The sequence below is a fragment of the Calonectris borealis genome, chromosome 6, assembly GCF_964195595.1.
Source record: "Calonectris borealis chromosome 6, bCalBor7.hap1.2, whole genome shotgun sequence".
NCBI lineage: Eukaryota > Metazoa > Chordata > Aves > Procellariiformes > Procellariidae > Calonectris > Calonectris borealis.
The window spans coordinates 35,278,506-35,298,930 of record NC_134317.1 but is presented as its reverse complement, the minus strand read 5'-3'; the positions used below and the strand labels follow the sequence as shown (position 1 = coordinate 35,298,930).

The 20,425-nt window shown below is 39.8% G+C and overlaps 1 long non-coding RNA gene across 1 annotated transcript; it reads left to right on the top strand.

The window, feature by feature from the left end:
* Positions 1-4: 4 nt before the first annotated feature.
* LOC142083747 (uncharacterized) lies at positions 5-20,189 on the top strand. Its single transcript, XR_012674157.1, has 4 exons — positions 5-52; positions 142-512; positions 18,751-18,836; positions 20,172-20,189. It is a non-coding gene; the product is annotated as an uncharacterized LOC142083747 (long non-coding RNA).
* Positions 20,190-20,425: the final 236 nt, after the last annotated feature.

Here is a 20,425-nt window from a genome sequence, read left to right as displayed (position 1 = left end):
CACCCCCGACCAGCCCTTTTCCAGTCAACGTAGCGAATAACAGAGGCAGAAGGTCAGCCGGGCGACGGCATGGGGTTTGTAAGCAAAGCTGGCAGGCCCCTTGCTCGGTAGTTGCATGAAGGGTTTTCCTTACTTTGACAGGATCTGGGCCAAAGGGGTCCTGGATTAGGCCAGGAGGTGTGAGAACATGAGGAGGGGCTGTTCCTTCCTCGGTGAAGCAAATGGCGCCGTATGTAGCAATAACATAAACCATGGTGGTTGCTGCGCGAAGCAGGGAAAGCTGCGTTCCAAATTACCTTCAGAGTCGAACTTTGTGGACTGAAACTGCATTTTGACAATGTATTGTTTTCAGCAGCAAAACCAGTTTCTTAATTTCTGACCTCCCTGTGTCTCATCCTTCACGCCTGCTGCCACACCTGTGCTGCCCTCTTAGCTACTGACACTGATTAGTGAGCCGGGATTAAGGAGCTGCTCTAATGTAACATCCCACCAAAAACTGGTTATCCTGGAAGGTAATCAGCTAACATGGTTACTGCCCCGATACAGCTAGGGAAACAACTGTAAGCTCAAACACAGCATGTGTTCAGCGTAAATAGACTCAGAAATTGCAACCAGGAAAATTGCCATTTTTTATAAAATAGAAGATGAAGGCATCTGAGAATTTATGGACATCATAGTAGGAGTCCATAATACTAAATTCACTTTTATTTCAGTAACTGCATCAGAGCAGTTTTTTTTAGGCTGACACATACCAGCATGAGACTGATACTGAAAATTGTGATGAACCATGGAGTAAATGACAATACAGTGCATTAGGTAGAAATGTAGCTTCTTCATCTCTCGGTGTAGCACGTTCTTAGCACTGGCTGTCCTGATTCACATTTGTATTAAAAAAAAAAAAAAATCTTAAAACCTTGTAGCAAAATTATTTTGCTGGAACAAAAAAAATCCCAGGTCTCGGAAGCACTTCTAGAGAAGTCCCCAGAGGGCAACCTTGCTCTTCATTTCAAGAAATGATTCAGCCCTTGCTTATAGCAGCATCATCTGTATTGGCATTTCCGTTGCAGTAACTCTCAGGATATATTAAATTTGGTTGTAAAAATTGTAATCAAACTAAATGGGCACAAAAAAAGACACAGAACATTTCTGTATTATGCAGTCTCTGTTTTCAGTCTTGTACACTGTGAACAAAAAATAACTGAGAACAGGACATGAGGTGCTTTTGCAGGCATTGGGAGACTGCCTACTGCGAGCTAATTAATTGCAGAATTCATTAGGCAATCCAGACTATTCGAACTTTTGCCTACAGATTAGATGATCGTCAAAGATGCAGCCTATTAGTGTCATCTTGAGTATATACAGCCCTATATGCTGTTTTACAGCAAGTACCATGCAATTACATCTAAACCAGTCTAAATGACACCAGTTTATCACAGTTGCCAAATCTGAACCCTTACCTAGATTTATATTTTAAAAATCATTTTTGAGGATGAGATAACTGCATATCTCATCCAGGCATAACCAAATTATGGGGAGTTTGATAAGCAGGTAACATTTTTATACTTGATATCCTATGTCTGAAAGTCTGTACATTTCACAGAAAAATAGGAACTGAACCTTTCTGCAGGGTAATCTTTTTGTCAGTATCGTCGTGGAAATGAAGAAATAAGTGTGTGGAAGCTAACCTTGGGTAAGAGCAGGTGGAGGCTGTTTGAAACCCCTGGAAATCTCTTAATAAATTCCACCTGCACATGGGGCACATCAGCAAGGCTGTGATCAGGACCTGATTACATAGGATGTCTGTTTCTAGAGTCCAAAATAGAAGTCAATGGTCTGATTCATCTTTTACTTATGCTGATTTTAATCTGTTCCCCCCCATCTATTCCCCCCCAGCTTCGTATAAATAATGGTGTAGATCCTTTCTTTGTTGTCTTCCAGCTGTATGTCTGATTTAGAATGAGTGGGGCCTGCTCATTTGTAAACAATGAAGTAACAGCAAGCATTGTCTTGCAACAGCTACTGATTTCTTTCCACAGCGCTGACACTGAATTTATGCTTAATGTTTAAATTCTTTTTTTTTTTTTTTTAAATTGGTTTCAAGAAGAAGGGGTGGAGACAGAAGAGCCATCTTCCTTGAGCCTAGCATTCTACTTCATTTTAAAACATGCTGGTGGTGGCTTGAATTTACCTATGGTGGTGTGGGATTTTTTTTTTGGGGGGGGGGGGGGGAGCGGAGGTGTTAGAAACTTGTAATTTTCTCACAGACAGCCATTTAGTGACTGAAAGCCAGTCCAAAAAGTAACTCAGATATCATCCTGGTTTTTTAATAGTCTTCCTGCACACCCCATTTTCTGCAGAGTGGAATATCAAAGTGAAAATGTTTTCTAAAAAGTAAATAAAAGACTTCTATAGTAGAAACAGGAAAAAGAGTGAAAATAATGGAGTTGCATGAGGATAAGCGGAATGAGATAACCTTTAACCTGGGAGTTATGGATGATATTACTACTAGCAAAGAGGAGAGAGAGAGACTGCAGGAGACTGGATATACTGGGGGTGAGCAGCACCCCTAGTAACCAAGCCAGGAACTCAGGGAGTATAAGTGCAATAGCCAGAAGGACAAGCAGGTTGTAATTCCTCCCCTTGGAGAAATTTCCTGGCAGTGTGTTCAGCAGGTTTGGAAAGAGAAAACAAATTGCAGACTGTAGGAGGACTTTAGAGTTGAGCAGATGTTTTTGGGGTTTGTTTCTGGGCTTTTTTGGTTTCTTTTCCAGAAAAACATATAACTTCAGCATGTGGGAGCTCTTGCTCCCAAGAAGAATTCCAAGAGCTGCTCAGCTGCGCTCTGTATGCCACCTATATACCTCTAATTAATCATTAATTTGTACATCTCACTTACTTGCCTCTGAGAGCTCCCAGTGTAGTTCACCAAGACCAGATAATAAATGGTACAAGTACTTCATCATGTCCCGTGCTGCTGTGTCCAGGCTTGCTATAAATTTAATCTTTTCCTCTGCTGGTCTAACAGCTAGCATCTAATTTCTCTATATGTGGGTCATAAGTGCATCCTTACAGTGTATGAAGGTAAGGAAAAATGAGTCTGTGAAGGCTTGAGGAATAGAATGGGAAAATTTCCAGTTCATCCCTGCTAACTGGTTATTACTGTACTGACAAGCAATCCTCAAATTGTTTTTTCTTAGTCCAGTCTCAGTTGACAATATTCTAAAACACCTCCACAGATGACACAGGTTCAAATTTCCTTGTGCCAACGTGGACACCTAGTACTGCAGTGGAGAGTCTTCCATTGACGTCAGTGAGGGTAGAAGTAGACTTAAAATAAGTGGAAAACGAATCTGTTTCTCAACTCTCTAACAATAAGCTAGCCCAGGGAAAGACTGAAACACAGGAAACGTATGTAATACGGAGAAGCAAATTTTTGCTTTTATCTGTAATGTGAGTAATCCCATGGGAACAGAGTGCCTTCCCCAGGGCTTTTAGTCAGAGACTTTTCAGATAATGCATCTGTATAACATCTGAAGTCATGGGGCTGGGATGAGGGCATGCAGTAGCGAATTTCTCCTGTAACAAGAAAATGTGCAAGAAGGAAAAAAAAACCACAACTTTTTTTTTCCTTTTTTCCTTTTTTTTTTTTTTAAATCAGTTAATTTGCATCTTATCAGTGGGGAACTAGAAGTGTTTGGAAAAGGATGAAAGCAAGTCCATAATGAAACTGTGTGAGTGAAGTAGTTTCCATTTTCTTTTGGCCTCAGAGGGCACCAGGGAAAGTGTGGGGGTGGCTGGGTGCTGCTGCAGCCGCTGCCGTGTTGATGAGGCCAGGAGAGAGGCCCCAAGCAAGGTCCATCCACCAGTGGGTTCCTCCCCTCCCACCGCCCCAGCTTAGACACACCACTTGCGCTGCATTCACCCTGCTAGTACCCCCTAGGTTAGACGGGACCCTAGGCAAACACCCTCCTACGTCTTTCTTCCCTGCTGCCACAAGCAATCTGTCACTCCTCCCCTCGAACCACCCTCCACCTACGTACAAAACCATAGCTGCAAGGAACGCCCTCTTCCCTTCCCCCTTCCCTCCCCACGGGTCCGTTCTTCGTGGGTGAAAAATGCTATCTTCCTAGAGATCTGGTCACCCCTGAATGTGGCTTTGAGGCCCAAGCTGTTTGATACCTTTTAGGACCATAGCTTGGAAAGCTCTGCTTGCAGATCTATTGTGTTCGTTTTTCATTTGCATATAATTGCACATGTGCAGGTGGGAAGGGGCTATTTGCTTCCCACTTGCTTTGATATGCCTCCCCTCCTAAGAGGACCGCTTCCTTCCCTTCCTGCTCTCGGCCTCCCACGCATCCAGCAATGAGAAATGCTGCAGAAAACTGACCAGCTACCAACCCGCCCACCTGAGGAGGAGGAGCACTAGCAGCAGCAGTACATTTCTCTCTCTCTCAGCTTTTTAAACACAGTTAAAAAGAGCTGTAGTGTGGGTGGAAATAGCTGTAGGGAGTGTGTGTGGGAATGGGGCCAGAGGAAAGTGAATTTTCTGTTGGTAGGACAGTTACCTCTAATGGACCAAAAAAATCCCGCAATGATATCTTACTGCTGAGAGTGTCTTTGAGTGTATAGTTAGTTCTTAAAGTTGAGTTTCCCAGGTCTGGAAATAATGAAACTTGAGTTTCTTTTTCCCTGGTAGTGCAAGTGATGGTACAGTGGCAGCCAGCATTCCTCACTGGGGGAAGCTTGCCTATAAGACTTCAGGAATCTGCTTAGCAAATAATACTTGTATTGCATGCCGTTGTGTCATCATGTCTCTTGTTCTGCTCACGATACATGTGCTTTTTCTCTGAAAGTCAGAGCTGCCTGTATGTAGGAAGAGAAAAAGGCATGTGGTTTTCACACAGTGTGGGTCTGTATTTCGAAATACCATCCCTGTTGGACCTCTTGAAATAGCACTGTCCCAGAATATCAGTTAATTCAAGTTTTACTCTAAATTTGTGCTTCTATAAGGAATTAAATTCAAGCTTATTTATGTTAACAGGATGTTATTTGAGGTGCTTTGCTTGTATTACATGAAAATAGCGGTGAAACTAGTATAGGAAAACAGAACTTGTAAGACTAGTGGTATAAAGTGCAAAGTGGTACTGCTGTTTTGTAGGGAATATCTCTGATCGACTCCAAGAACCAAGGGTACAGAACAGCTTTCAGGTTCTGACTTGGTTTGACTTAGCTACCTGGAATACAAGTTTTACAATATGTAATCCTAATCAAATTTGTCCTAACTTGAGTTAGTTACATGCATTCTTCTCAATCCAAAACTCTACCCATAAATTTATTTTGACTAAATTTCTCACCAGCATCAGACTTTCCATATATATTACTGATGCAGAATCTTATATCAGGATGTGGTCTGTAATGATTCAGAGAGATGCAATAACAGCCAATCAATGAAATTTGACTCTCAAAGCATAGGAGTTTTTTTTTTAATATTGCAGAGGGCATGTAATTTTCTCCTAGTGAGTAGAAACCTCAAACTTGATATTTGAATGGTCTTAGCCCTGTGAAGTAACTTTCTTCATGGAAGAGGAGTGCACACTGGAGTGCGAAATCCTGTCACGAGGCAACTTGCCTTCCAGTCAAGGCATAGCGGTTTGCCAGACCCGTTTCACAGACCAGGACCGCACAGATACAATGCAGTAGGGAACTGGGCTCGCTGACTTCAGTGCCTCCCCCCCGCCAGCCTACCTCCTGTAGCTCTGAAGATTTTACGCTAGAGTAGGAATGAAAAATGCAAGCATGATTCCTGACACTGATCAGCTCAGAAACAAAGGAAGTTATGAATAAGCCTAATTAAGACATTTGCATGTGACATGACATAAAGATCAGCTGATGGACTTATGTTAGCAAGGAGCTAGAGCAGTATCAATGGAGAAGTTACCTAATGGAACTAATTATCCTGATGTTTTAAAAGTCTTATTTCTGAATAGTGATTAATATTTTAAATACATCCTTATAACTTTTCACTGAATCTTATGTAACTCATAATTATAATCTACTGGAATTACATACCTACCCTGAGGAGGAACAATATTCCAAATAGTAAGTTCATGTCACTTGACTGATTTAAAACATTGCAATAATTCCTTTGTCAGTTGCATTTTGAAGCACTATTGGCCCGCTTGTAATTCTATCTCACATTTAGCATTGTTTCAGTTAACTTTAAAGGTAGTGCTTTTCATACCTTTTATATCAATGAATGTACATCAGATTTTAAATGCAGATTATATGCTTATCTTGCCAACTACTGTTAGCCTGAAATTTTCCTCGTATGATCTATTGTGGTGGAATGATATTATTCAAGAAGCAGTAAAAAAAAATCCCAAACATTTGGAATTATTAAAAACCTATTTTAGGAGCTCAGCCCTGTATGTGAGGGCTGTTGGCCCTGTTGGCCTCCCCGTTTTATCTGTTGTTCAGCTGGAATGTCACACGCTTTGGTCTTGATCCATCTGGTACCAAACCTTTCCTTCTCAGGGGTTGTAGTGAACACTTAGTTACCTCATTTTGTTTCAGTCAAAATCATAGTGAATTAAGCACAAAAGCATTTGATGCTAATTAGTAGCTTTCTGACAGTCCGGGGATTTGATGAGTACAGAGAATACCTCAGATGTTTATTTTAAGAATTTGTTGCTCTAAATTTAAGTGAGGCTCTTCAGCAGGGCAGTTTGGCCGACAGCGTGACAGTCAGTATTTTATTAAATGGATGTGTGTGTATTCAAACCTTTCCACGTTACTCATCTGACATCTCACACAGGTATTAATCTTAACTTGAAAAGATCTACATTTGATTTTAAAAGTCAATATAAGAATATTTTTCAAAATTTCTTTCTATTTTATTTAATTCTTGAGTATAACTAAAACTGTTCATAAAGTAATGCCTTTGAAGAACACTGCCTAGGGAAAGATACCTCATTTAATGCCACAAATGATGCAAAGGACAGCAGAGCAGATTGGAGAACTTAAAAAGGAGGAAAAAAAATAGGTCAGCAGAATAAATAGAGGCCTTTAAGGTATTAAAAAATAAGCCTTTATCATCTATTGCTGCAGATACATTCTGTTTGTAAGTATAAATTACCAGCCTCCAATATGGGGTAATTGTGAGCAAAGGCTAGCTTCAGGGCAACTCAATTTACCAGCTCTGTCTATAATTATTCACCTGGTGGAAAGGATGTGTAGCAAGTCAGAAGGGAAAGTGTTTGTTTGTTTTTTTAAAAAAGAAATATGGTCATCCTGGATCATAAACAAACTTGCAATGGAAATGACAGGGTCAGAGTACTTGGTTCCTGGAGCCCTCATTCAGTGGATGTTCTTCCCCAGGGATATTCTGCTCAGTGAAGAAAGGCAGTGGCAGCCATGGCAGGGCACAATATAGATCTAAGTTGTTCATAAGGAAATACGTGGTCTCTAGTATCATTAGCTCCTCTCTGTAATCTCAATCTTTCACCTGCCCCATGGATTACATGATGCCACTGGTTCTCCTGGCCAGATGTGGACAGTCCTTCCTTCTCTCTTGCTCTTTCTCTGTCTCTGCGATAGCAGGCTGGAACGGAGGTTCATGCTGCTAAGAGCAGTATAGGGGAATATATAATTATTTCAGAAATAACATGCAACACAGTGTGATTTAGTCATACTTTGACACACCTCTGTCTGCCAAGAAAAATGCAGGCACTACCTTATAGAACTGTTGCTAAGAGCACTTCTTCAGGCTCTAGGAGTGAGAAGATGCTTTATTGTATGGTTAACTGCAGGAGTTAACAGCAGGGTTTCAATCTGGGACCTGCCAAGATATTAAAGCACACAAATCTGTTGCTTGAATTAAAAGCTGTGCTTCTGCCTAGGAGACGTAGCATCATGTAGAATTAGCCTGAGACATTATTTCATAAATTTAACATACTTTGAAAAGTGATTTTATTGACATTTGTAGCCTAAAAAGAAAATTAAAGAAGAGAAGGTTCTGGCCAGCACCAATGAAGCGTTGGAAATTATGTAAATAAAGTGTAAGACAGTTATAAGCTTAAACAATATGTACTCTTAGGTTAACGTTCGTCACTACTTCCAAGGAGTGCGATGAATTGTCATTCTCTTATCAAGGATGTAGCTCTTCGTTCCTCCCAAACCTTCCTGGAATACATCATCCTTAGTCCCTGAGATAAGCAGTGTCAAGATGACCTGAACATATAGAAAAGGCTGTATTTCAAAGACTGTTTTAATAAGACTTGAATGGTTGCCAGGGTTGTTCCTAATAAAGCAGCAAACCTGTGCCCTAAATCAGAACTTTGCTTCAAAATGAGAAGGGGGCACCTTCCCAAACGACCACCTATGACCACCGGAGACCCCCGCGCAAGCGCAGAAGGACTGGGAAGAATGCCAAGGAAGAGAAGAAGTAACGCTTACACAATCTCATGAATATGTATGAGTTAGGCATGGCTTTAGGCGTGGTTTTGCTAATTTTGTACTATAAAGGAGAGCCTGGAGTTTGTGGCAGTGTGCTTGATATGTGGAAAATATCCACCTTGCACCCTGCGGAGAATAAAGCAATGTCTCCTCTCTAAACATGCTTGTTTGTGTGTTTCGAGGGCTTTAAATCGACAGCACCAAGAAGAAACATCGTTTGTTTGTTTTATGCTAAATTTAAACAATTTTCTAAGAAAGCAGAGACTTTATGTTAAAAAAAAAAAAGAAAGAAAAATCCATGTTCAATCTGAAATGTTAATGGAAGTCTTTTTTTTCCCCATGACTGAGCAGGAGAATCATGCCACACATTTGGACCGTGCATTCCTTTTCCTGTGCCATCACTAGCATCCCTGTAGCTTTTGTGAACCTTTTGGAACATTCACCATTGACTAGTTTCTTCCCAGTAAGAGACAGCTGAATTTTGCAGGTACAGCTGTCTGTCATCTTAATTACAATAGCAACATGCAATTTTCAACATTCTTTAAACAGTCAGAAGCAGCAGACATTGAGAAATAAGTTTGTAGCTTTTTCACTATTCTGCTTTAGTTTTCACTTCTGTAAAGTGAAGAAAGCGACCTTTACTGTCTCATTGTAATATCAACATTAACTTTATAGTTGAAACAGTAAGATGCTTTACACTGGTGGTAACAAATGGCATCCTGTCATTGCACAAAAGATAGCTCCTATTATTTAGCTAAAGCAAAACTATAGTTTATCTATATGTTTGCAGTGCATATACCAGCAAATGCCACATAGCACAATGACCCAGGATTATGGGATCCAGAGGAAAAGGATTCAGATACCACGTGCTTTGAATTTCTGTGTTGCTTTACAAATCAACACATGGAATATATTTTCCACTTTTAAAAAAAAAAAAAAAAAGAAAAGCTATTCTGTAAACAGTTATAACGTATCTGTTATAAACAGAAGGGATGCACGCTTTTTCTTTCTAAACAAATAATCTGACCACTGCTTCACACGCAAGCCTGTGATGCTGCCATCTATCAGCTGTTACCCAGCTCTACAGAAGGAAATGAGGATTTTTTTTTAGCACAGGACAAACAAATCCATGCTGTATTAAAATGCGCTCACTCAGCCACACTCCTTTCCTCAGGAGTATTTCAATTATCTTTTCTTCTGAGGAAACTTCCCACCTATCTGAGAATTTCCCACCTTCTTCACTTTTTAAGTAAAAAAAGCCTAGTATTTACAGAAGTAAAAAGCCCAAAATTCTGTCAGGTCCTCCGGTATGCAATTTCAAGAGGTTTGTAGGGTATTTGCACAAGTAGTCAGCTCTGTGTTTCACAGTAATTCGTTTGCTTTTGTTAATTACTCACAATAAGCAGTCATAATGCTTGTAGGTAACATAATTACTCACTACAAAATGACTGCAACAACGGATTGTGCCTTTGTCACTGCATAATAACAACCAGAAGCAGATCTCTCAGGAATATGTGGAGTTATTTCTAGAGGGTGAAGGAAAACATCCTCCCTAGAAGATGTCACTTCCTCTTAAATACCGGGAAACTTTTTGTCAAAGATTTTGGTGACCCATGCTGCAAAACCTTCGCCTTTCTTGTCCAGAAAGGGGAACTGTTTGTAGATCTGTGTTAATCTTTCACACCTATCTAACATGTAGAATGTGGGCAGTATTTACATATCTCATAAAAAACTACAGCTTAACCATGTTTTTAAAGTGCTTCAGTTCAGTAAATAGCTAAATGAAAGTACAACTCTATAGAGTTCAAACTGTAGTTTAGTTCATTTTCTGTCTCTGTTTCCGATAGGCCTGAGTTAATTAGTAGCCAACCTTCCAATACCCGTTTCCTCCTTTTGAGCCTTTTGTGTATAAACCATGTATATTTGTTCAGCCACTGTTGTTGCAAGATCACCCCCACCCAGTCCAAAGGTTTACCAGTTTTCTTTAGCTAATAAATCTAAAGGTGGATAAGATAAGACAGGTTTTGTAAACCAATTACTGCTTTCTATTTTAGTGATACTGCATTTACTTAAAATTTGGTGCTGTTGGGTCAAAATTTAAAATATATTGCAGTTTGGGGTCTTTAAAATTCTTCTCCAGTATTACTATTTGGAATGGTAGTTAATGCTTAAATTATTAATTTAGAAAGTAAGAGAGACATACAAGGTAGACACATAACCTATGTGTCATGTACATTTATGTCCATACACATTTTCATTCTTGCCAAAGGAAATTATAAATAACCCAGTTTACCAGAGAATTTTCAAGATTAGAAGTCTTATTTCTGAGAGTGCTCTCTGAAGGGTTTTTAGGCATCAGGACGGCTGATTCACAATTGTCCTCCATAGTGTTTAGGGTAATTGTTTAACTTTTTTATTCCACTACAACCTGAATAATAAAAACACCTACAGTTCAGAGCTGATGGCATTTGCACTCCTTGTAGTGATATTATTCAGCATGCACACTACAAAGAAAGAAGGAACTGAGACCTTAGGCTTTCCTTAACATTGCTTGCTGTTGCTGCTATCAGTGGCCAAGGCTATGGAAGACACAAGGAACATTTGACTACTGCTTTTCTGACTTAGATATGACTGGTGTCAAGAAGGAGCCGGCTGCTGATAGCTTGCTCTGGCTTCTCCTTCTGTCACTTGTATACTGATGGATCTGCACTAGTAGGAAACGCTACTGGTTTAAGTACATTAGAATGGCTCTGCAGAATAGGAAAAATGCCTTCCTAACTCAGTACATTTATAAGCTATTGTTTAAGGCAAAGCATGAGGGTTAGTAGCACTTCTTGCATGCTGGCCTAGGGAACTTTGAGGGTCCATGAAACCATCAGTGGCCCAAAGGTGATCTGCAAAAACAGATCTAGTGTTTACTTGAAACATTTAATTATAAGAATGCGCGATATTTTGAAAAACTGAAGAGAAAATAAACTGTGGTACAAAATGTTTGAGAACTGTTGATTTGTTGTTATTCTAATGCCTTTTAATTGTTCCCCAGAAAATTACAGCTCTTGGAAACAAAAAGACATAAAAACAACCATGCTCAGTCAGACTGAAGGACTGTCTAGCCCAGGGCACTGTCTCCCAGAAACTGAGGGGCTGCATAGGGAAAAGTAAGAACAGGGCAAACATGACTCACACTCTGTTTTCAGCTCAGGCCACTCCTGAGTTGGATGTGGTGGCATTTTTTTTCTGTCTAGTAACCTGGGGATTTCTCTTCCATGCGTTTGTCCAGCCTCCCCTGGAACTTGACAAACTTTTAGCATCCACAGTATCTTTGCAAGCTTTGGATATGTTTCCTACCAGCTTCACTTGATGTGCCCTAATCCATGTATGAGAAGAAAGAGTAAATTAACCTGCTTTCTCCAATTCATGACTTTGAAAATCTGCTATATCCCTGCTAAGTTGCCTCTTTTCCTGACTGGAAAGGCTTTTCCTGACTAGGCTAGTCAGCTGTTCCAGGCAGAGAAGTCATTCCAAACTTTTGAGCATCTTTCTCTGAACCTTTTCCAACTCTAATATATTCTTTTTGAAATGAGGAGACCATACTGCTTTTTTCCTATAATTCATATGGGATCCATGTCTGAACTTCTCTCCGTGTGAAAAAAAATCCATATATTATGCTAAAATAGAATTCCTTCTTCCTTTGCAATTGATTTTGCACTTACAATCTTTCTTTTTTTTTCCCTCCTAAGTACTTTGACAATTTTGAACCTTCTGGTAATAAACAGTTAACAGCACGCTGTAGCAATATAAAAAATCCTCAGGGAGCTAGGTTGTACATCCTAAAAGCAGATAAAATTGTCCAACCCTGCAGGCAACAGACCTTTTCTCAACTATTAATAGAACAGGGGGAAGAGAGGGGAAAGAAGAAAAGGAATTAGGAAATTACTTTAAAAAGCATAGGTGCTTAGAATTCATAGTTGATGTGCTGATTTAGGAAGTCGTGAGGTACAGCATAGAAAAAAAGGTAAGAAATGTTAATACTTTTACATAGACAAAGTTATTATTTTTTCTGCTTTTGTCACCTTCCTGTGTTTTTTTTTCTTTTCCCACCCAACCATTTCAAAGGCATATCCTTACAATGACGCATCAATTTTCTGTCTGCTTAAGGTTTAGAAATAGCTGAGCTGTTATAAATAGATCACAATCTGCAAGAGACAAAAAGAATGGAAATCTTGTAAAAGGGTAACTGAAAAATTTAGATGTGGATTGAGATTTCAGGTGTCTCCGAGAGTGGAAGTACTCACTTTGAAATGCTTTATTAACTGCAGCAGAGGAACCCATGCTCCTCGTGCAGTGGCAGGGAACAGCCAGGTGGAATCAGGTGGCACTTTTGGTCACAAGCCCCATCTCCGGGAGCTCACAGTTCAATGACATGAGAAGGCATCACCTTGCCGTTCCTTTCTGTGAGGCTAAAACACAAGAGGTGATTACTCTTTTAAACACTCTAGAGCCACTAAATCAGACTGTATAACTTTTACACTGTGATTTTTCTGGCAGTACTCGTGTACCCTGAACTGGTAGCATTCATCAAGTTTGCTCCCCTTTTCCACTTTGCCTCCAGAACGCGTTAACTTTAGTGAAGAGTCTTAGCATATGGTTGAAACCTCGTCCTTGTCCAACAAGGCAATGAAAAAACCAAAACTGGGAAACAGTCTAATATCTTTTTGTTTCTGTTTGAGTACTCCCTTTTGTAAGGTCATTTAGATCCTGATGACACTTCCAAATAGACTTTGGGAGAACAAGTAGTTGTCCTGCACTGAAACCTGTTACCTGGCAGTGGTATTATTCCTCCAGCCATATACATACAGCTGAGGTCCATTTTCTTATCTTCCAACTATCTAATTCTGTTAGAGTGACTGTGAGAAGGCTGATTTGGTGAGTGTGGGTAAAATAAGACATTAAATGGAAGGGACAAACTTTCTCTACGATGTGTTTCTGTTTTGAAGGGAAGCTGCTTTCTGAAACCCGGCTAGGTTTCACAGTAGCTGTATCACGGCAACTAGCTTGACATGAGCTAAACATTCTCAGTCTTTGCCAAATACAATGTCATACCACTGATGTAGGACCTGGTCTTTGCTTGAACTGTGTCTCCAGCTCTCATTGGTTTTAATAGACGTTTAGGCCAATACACACTGCAGAATCAGGTTCTTCAGACCTAAATTAACATTCTGTTGAAAACGAAACATATGTTGTTTTTTTTTTGCTGTCAACAATTTAGTTTCCAGGTTTGGAAAAGAAATATTGCTGGGGAGGGATCCAATTAATTTATTAATGAGCTCAGTAAGTATGGAACTATTAATATCTTCTGAGTTTTTGCTTGTCTTATTTTTATCTTCAACTTCAGACTCTGAAATAAACAGATGTTCTGAAGCTTTCCACTGAGAATACTACAGTATGTTAAGTCCTTTCTCAAATACATTGTGATTATCGGGATATTGTAGGAAACAGGTGAATAGCTGTGTACAATATTTCTGAAACAATTTGTACCATTACATGAAGTCTTTATCTCACATTGCACTGATAGCCCTAAAAAGAAAACATCTAAAACATTTCTTATATGTTACTAATGATTTTTATTTCCAGCCAGAAATCTGAATACAAAAATGGAAACATTACTTTATTCTCTAATATTATCAGAGAACATTAAAGCTGCTATTACTATTCCGTGGCATGACTGACAACATAGGTTACCTGTCCTAAACACATTTTAAACAGATGAGTGCTTCTATTTGTCTAAAAAGGTTCCATTTATTTCACGATCATTTTTGATCAGAGATGCTGCTTTGAATCTCAGTGTAACTGAAGTCTATGGCAATCCTCCTACTGACACTTAAGTACTAAGGTCCTTTGTTCTTCATAGTAAGGAATATCATCTCAAGAATTTGGAAAGGGCATCAGTAAATTGCTCATTGTTTTCACCCTTTGGGGAGGGGGGACCGTTTGAAATTCACCGTGAAACTGAATTCAACTACCAGTATCGCTTGGATGTTCTGATATTAACCAAGAAGTTAAAACAGATTAACCGATCAGTTATGCTGGAGGTCCCGAGATGAGATACAAAATAAAAAAGATCAGTCTGCTTTCTGGAGAAAGAGGTTAGATAGCTTGGCTTACGCTGTGACTCCCTTCTGTATGAAAAGTGACATTTACTGCTCCTATTTATGATGAGGCAAATTCAGCCCTAGAGAGAGTTAGATATGAGGCCTCTGAAGCCAGCAGTTAGCCTTAGCCTGAATTTCGTGCAATGTGTCCCTCAGTACAAAAGATTATTTCACTGCTTGTGTCACTCAAGTAGTTTTCATCAAGTCACGTTGGCATGTACTAAGTAAAAATGCCTGCCTTGGTCTTGGTTTAGGTTTACAAAGCTACATTGTAGAAGACCTGAATTTAATTAGGGAGATAAGATGATATGACTGTGCTTGTATCTGATTCAAAAAAACCCAGTTCTGTTAAAAACTGCTGAGAGTTACCACCATTTTTTTAGCCATATAATTGATGAGAGCTAGTCCTTGGATTAAAAGAGAAGAATATATAATGCTGTGTAAAATCAGAAGTCATCTTCTTGAATAATCTTTCAATATGTAGAATACCGAACCTCAATTAAAATTTGTTTTAGTCAGGGAATATTTTGCTGTGCAGTGGTATTGTATTTCCTTTAAAAGCTATTCTCAGAAACTTAATTTAGTCAAAAGCTGAGAACTCAAATTCCCATTGACCTCAAGTTATTGACTAGTAATTAGGAAAACATGGATGTCTGACCCTTTATGCGTTTTTTTGCAGATGTAAAGGACAATGACAGAAAATAATTTCTTGCTTGAATGCCAGTATTTGCTCAACCCCTTGCATTCAGAAAGGATAGAAGGAACTTCCTAGGGATCAGAGAGAACTGGTCAGTTTGCGGTTCCTCAGTCATATACCTGCAGTTATTAAAAACATGTTAGGCTCAATAGTTATTTAGTACACTCAGAATACAGCATAGAAGGCATACATTTGTGTTACTGAAGCCAAGTGTGGAAGCAAGGACCCGTCCTGCCAGGACATAGTAGGCAGAGGAGGTGGGTGTGTATGTCATATTTTTAACTGTTCTGTCTGCCCCAGTCATTTTGCATTTTTATTTTAACATTTCTAGATTTTATTTAGAATAAAATGTGTGTGCATGCAGGGGCTGTTTAAGTTTTAGAAGTTTGGTCTTTTCTGGGGACCCTGCTGTAAGAGGAGGTCTAAGCAGATCCATCTCACAGCTCTGGCCAGTTAAGCTTCCCTCCCTCCATGAAGACAGGCCAATGCAGAATTCATGGCAGGTTCAGTGGCTAAATTGCATAAATTGTCTGTAGTTCCTGCCTGGACTACAGAGTCAGCGGGGTTGTGCACACTCTCCAATGCGTAGCAGCGGAGCTTATGACAGGATCAAGGTCATCAAGTTTTTGCACATACTCAATGGCATCAATATTAGCAGCAGCCCAATGTAAACAATTTGCTCTGTGCACAGCAAAACTAACGAAGCTTGATTTCCTATGGGTTTGTGTATTACACTTTTGCAATCCGCTCCCTTTCCCCCACCACTTTAAAACCCCAGCTGTGCCTTCTCCCTTTCCTCTTGTTCCCTCCTCTATTCCCTTACCTGACCCCCAGCTCTTCGCTGGGTAACTTAACTGCTGCTCAGGCACGAACAATGATTCACTGGACAAGTGGGAGCCCGCTGTGGAGGTTATGCCGGGGGCTTTCCTCCCGCGGAGGGCACTGTCTTGCCCTTCTTTCCTTCGATGATGTTCACACAACCTTGTAGGAATTGAATATTTATAAGACTGTCACTGCACATCAAATTTGATACCTGCCAGCGGGTTCAAAGGTTCTTGGGGTGAGGAAAGGTTGACTACTGTATAAGCAGATACCATGCAAACACAAATCTAATTTTGAGGGGGAAAAAAGGCCTATCTGGTAGGAAAAAGTACATATATACACACACAGTAAATACAATTTCTGTAACTAGTATTTGCTCTTGCGCATTGCTTTGCCTTCTCTTTGCTAATGAATCTAATACTTCTAAAAGTGTTAGATTAAAAATCTGAGGAAGAGAATCTTCTGCTTCCCTGCCAAACCAGACAGGCCACTGCAATGGTAGCTCGTTGTCCTACCGACTGTGAATATTTTGTCCTGGGTTACCATTAACATTGCTTGCAGCTGTGCGTGATTTGCTGATTCACTGGATGACTGTTTCTCAGTTCCTCTGTTGGGCTTTTTCTCTTACTGGTAATATAGTTCCTTTTAGTCTTTGAAACAGTAGGGAAAAGCCACTTTGTTCCTCATAATGACTTAACTTCTTCCCAGATTTACACCGGGATATGTACAAACTGGTGTGTTATGAAGAGCTTTCTAAAGAAGAAGAAATGAATGCCATAGTTGCCTTAATGCAGTGCCTCTCCTAACAAAGGACTGACTAAAAAAGTAGTTTTGTTTATGTTATGCAAAATATATTACAGGTCTACTGGAAACGGAAGCTTTTCTGTTGTCTTCATTGTACCGTGGAGCAATCGCAGCAGCACAAATCTCACCTTCAACTTATCTTTCTAATCTGACTGATGTAAATGATTTTTTTTCTCTTTTTTTTGGCTCAGAGTTAAAAGCTGCTAAAGGACAGGAGAATATTTTGTGTCAACCAGAAATTCTTGATTTCAAAGTACAGCTCTAGCTTATGAAAGAAACCAAGAAGTTTTCCTATACATTAAAATTTAAGCTCAGATACTTTACCTTTGCCATTACTGGAAAATATCAGACACACAAGATGCATATACCATACATATAATATACAAGATGTTTTTCCATGAAAGTTTTGTGTGTTAATGCTATATTTGCTTTATTTTTCCTCTAACCTTAGCAAAAAGTCAGCTGACACCACTGAGTCCTTTTCAAGCAAAATCTAGTACAGTTAGCAATGTGCAGTTCCAGCAGGTATTTGTATGTAATTTTGTTTCTTTTACTTTTAAAAATAATTGCTTTCCTTTAATTTTTCAGTTTATTTGGGGCTTTCTTTTAGATATTAAAGTTGTTTGTTTGTTTGTTTTTTAAGCAGTGAGGCATTTGTAACTATTTTTGGCAAGTATTCTCACCATGCTATGTGGTAAAGTGGTATAGGACACATAAATCGAAATCTTTACAAAGTAACACATGCATTTAACCAAAAGCCCACAGAAATCCAGAGGCATTCTTTCCATTTCATGGATAAGTTTAACCCAGGTGTGGGTTTATAGTAGTAGAGTTTATTTTATGGCATGTATATTAATGAATTACGTTTATTTTATAGTTATAAAGTATTATTTCTGAATATTCTAATATCCAGTGGTCAGGTACATATTTATTAGTGTCACTCCTATTAGCTAAGAGAAGAAGATTGCTGTTTGGTAGTTTCTCCGTATATCACATTTTACTGTGATTCAGAGCTTGATCCAGAGGTCTTTGAAAAAAGAGATCTTTCAATTAATTTCAATGGATTTTACACCTGACTCAGCTTTTTATTTTCCATAATGTTTTATACTAGCAAGTGTTTTAATAGAAAACTTTGTACTTTAAGTAGCTCACAACTACATTTCCTTTTCTCTGAACACTGCTTTGGCTAGAAATATATAGCCTTTTGTGACAAAAATACATTAGGACAGTTTGTGTGCAGTGCAGCAGTTTCTCCATTTTTGCTAATCCTCATTTTCATAGCTGAAAGAACAGAGAATGAACTCTCTGAACAAGTGTAATAATTTCTAACAGGCTGTAATCCAGATCTTTACACAGAACCTCACTGAAAGAAATAACCATGCAGAGCCCTATTATGTGCACTTTCGCTCATGCTGGAGTAGCTTGTCAGGTTGGAATAATACTGTTCAGTGCTAAGGCTTTTCGCAGCGCTTACCTGATGATGCTTACTGAATGGAGGCAGCGGACCCCAGTCTCAGCTATGTGACCAAACTCAGGCGGTACTGGATTGGGCTTTTAAACTCAGTAAGAAACCATTTATATATATATGAAGATATATATACATATATTTATATATATAGAAAAAAAGATTTTTTTATATATTTAAAGAAAACATTGTAAATGACTCTGTATTAGTCATATTCTACACTCTGGTCCTCAGCTGTAACAACTTCTTCACACACCAGGTTATGCAACAGCCTGCAAAGAAATGTTACACATATTGTCTTAATTCCTCCATTCAGAGAGCGTGTTTTAAAATTTTTTTTCTTCTTTTTTTTTTAGGAAATATCCCTGGCACCTCCGAAACAAAGTAGAAGGAAGAGGGATGATCACGGTGTAACTCCTCAAAAACGCAGCTCCAAGAAAAGGTAATACAAGCAAAGGTGCAGAAGATGGTCACGTTCTTAGAGTGTGGTCGGCAATGTTGAGTTATCAGAGTTTAGGGAAAGACTGCTTTTATGGCTCCAGTAAATGTAGTCTGCAACTACAAAGATCAGGTTTCCCTTTTCAGTTCACAACCAATGACTGGAAATGATTTGAAGTACACGTTCTCCCTAAAAGCAGTTGTAGTAATTTGCCAAAAAGCCTCCATCAAGATTAAATAATTTCTGTTGGAGCTGACATCTGGTTTATTACAGTAATATTTTGTAATAAAACCCCCACTATATGAGCCAATAGTTGTCTGTCTGAATTCTGCAAGATTACAGGAGGCTTGCGCTCCTGGTCTCCTCAGACGTGGTTTCGCTCTGTGTTTAATTAGCTGTGGGGGAGATTCTCAAAGATGAAGAGTTTTGAAAATCCTTCCAGAGACAGATGATAAACAAGCCTTCTCCTGCCCCAAGTCATCTCCCCTACAAAATTCAGCTTTTGTATCCTGCCTCCTTGAGGAGAGGCCTTTACAGTAGGGGTGGGCAAGCTTTTAATCGGACAGTGTCCTCAAATGGCCTTCATATCCACATTCAAAGATCGCACCCCGTTGGTACGTTAGCGTGGCAGGGGAACGACCTTGAAAGAGCACTGCCTTCCACGGGGACTGGTGTCCCTTTCACTTTGGTGAGGACTCAAAGTAAATGGGTCGGTCGGCCATGGTGCCCCCGTTCCTCTCTGTCTGCCTCAATTATGCAAACTTGTAGTTTTCTCTCAATTTCTTCCCTTAGGCAATTAATGCAAAATTTTTTTTCCTTGAGGCAAGGGGGTTCCTTCCTCAGAAAAGCGGGGTACAAATCAGAAGATGCCAATAGTAACGTGTTTGTCCAGTGGTACCCCAGTTAACATCGTCTGCACTCTGGTCACTGTCCTGGACAGAAACTGCCAGTGCTGTGCCGCTGAGAGGGACGCTGGTGGAGTCTACTCGCTTTATTGACTCTGCTTGGACTACGGCCCAGCCTGAGCTCTTGTGTACAGAACCCCATCACTTCAGCGCTTGAGCTTAATCCTCAAACAACTTCACTACCTCCTGTTCAGTTCAGGGCTGATGAACACCCCAAATCTCAGGCTGGCCTTTCACTTTCTGTCTTGATTATTCCCCAGCTTTAGCTTAACACTGCTGACCTTTTGGTAGTGCAACACGGCTCAGCTGTTGCTCAGGAAGTTATCCTCCCTGCCCGTGTTTTTCTGCCTCAATAATTACTGCGGGGGTGGGGGGGGGGAATTTATGTTGTTGTTTTAAGCATTTATGTAATTTTATTTGTATATAATTCTAGAAACAATGTTACTAAAGGGATGATGCCAGCGGCTGCAGAAGGCACTACAGGTAATAATTTAATTCTTTATGCTGTAATACGTGTTTGGAACTTCTGAGGAGCAGGAAGCACCACGAATGCGGAGTTATTTGGCTGTTTAGGGTCCACGAACGCTCCCCAAACGCTATTTTTAAACCAAACGTCCAGCCCGCGGCCCAGCGTAGGGCCAGATCTGCCATCCGCGGCCTCACAAGCACGTAAGTAAAGAGGACTCT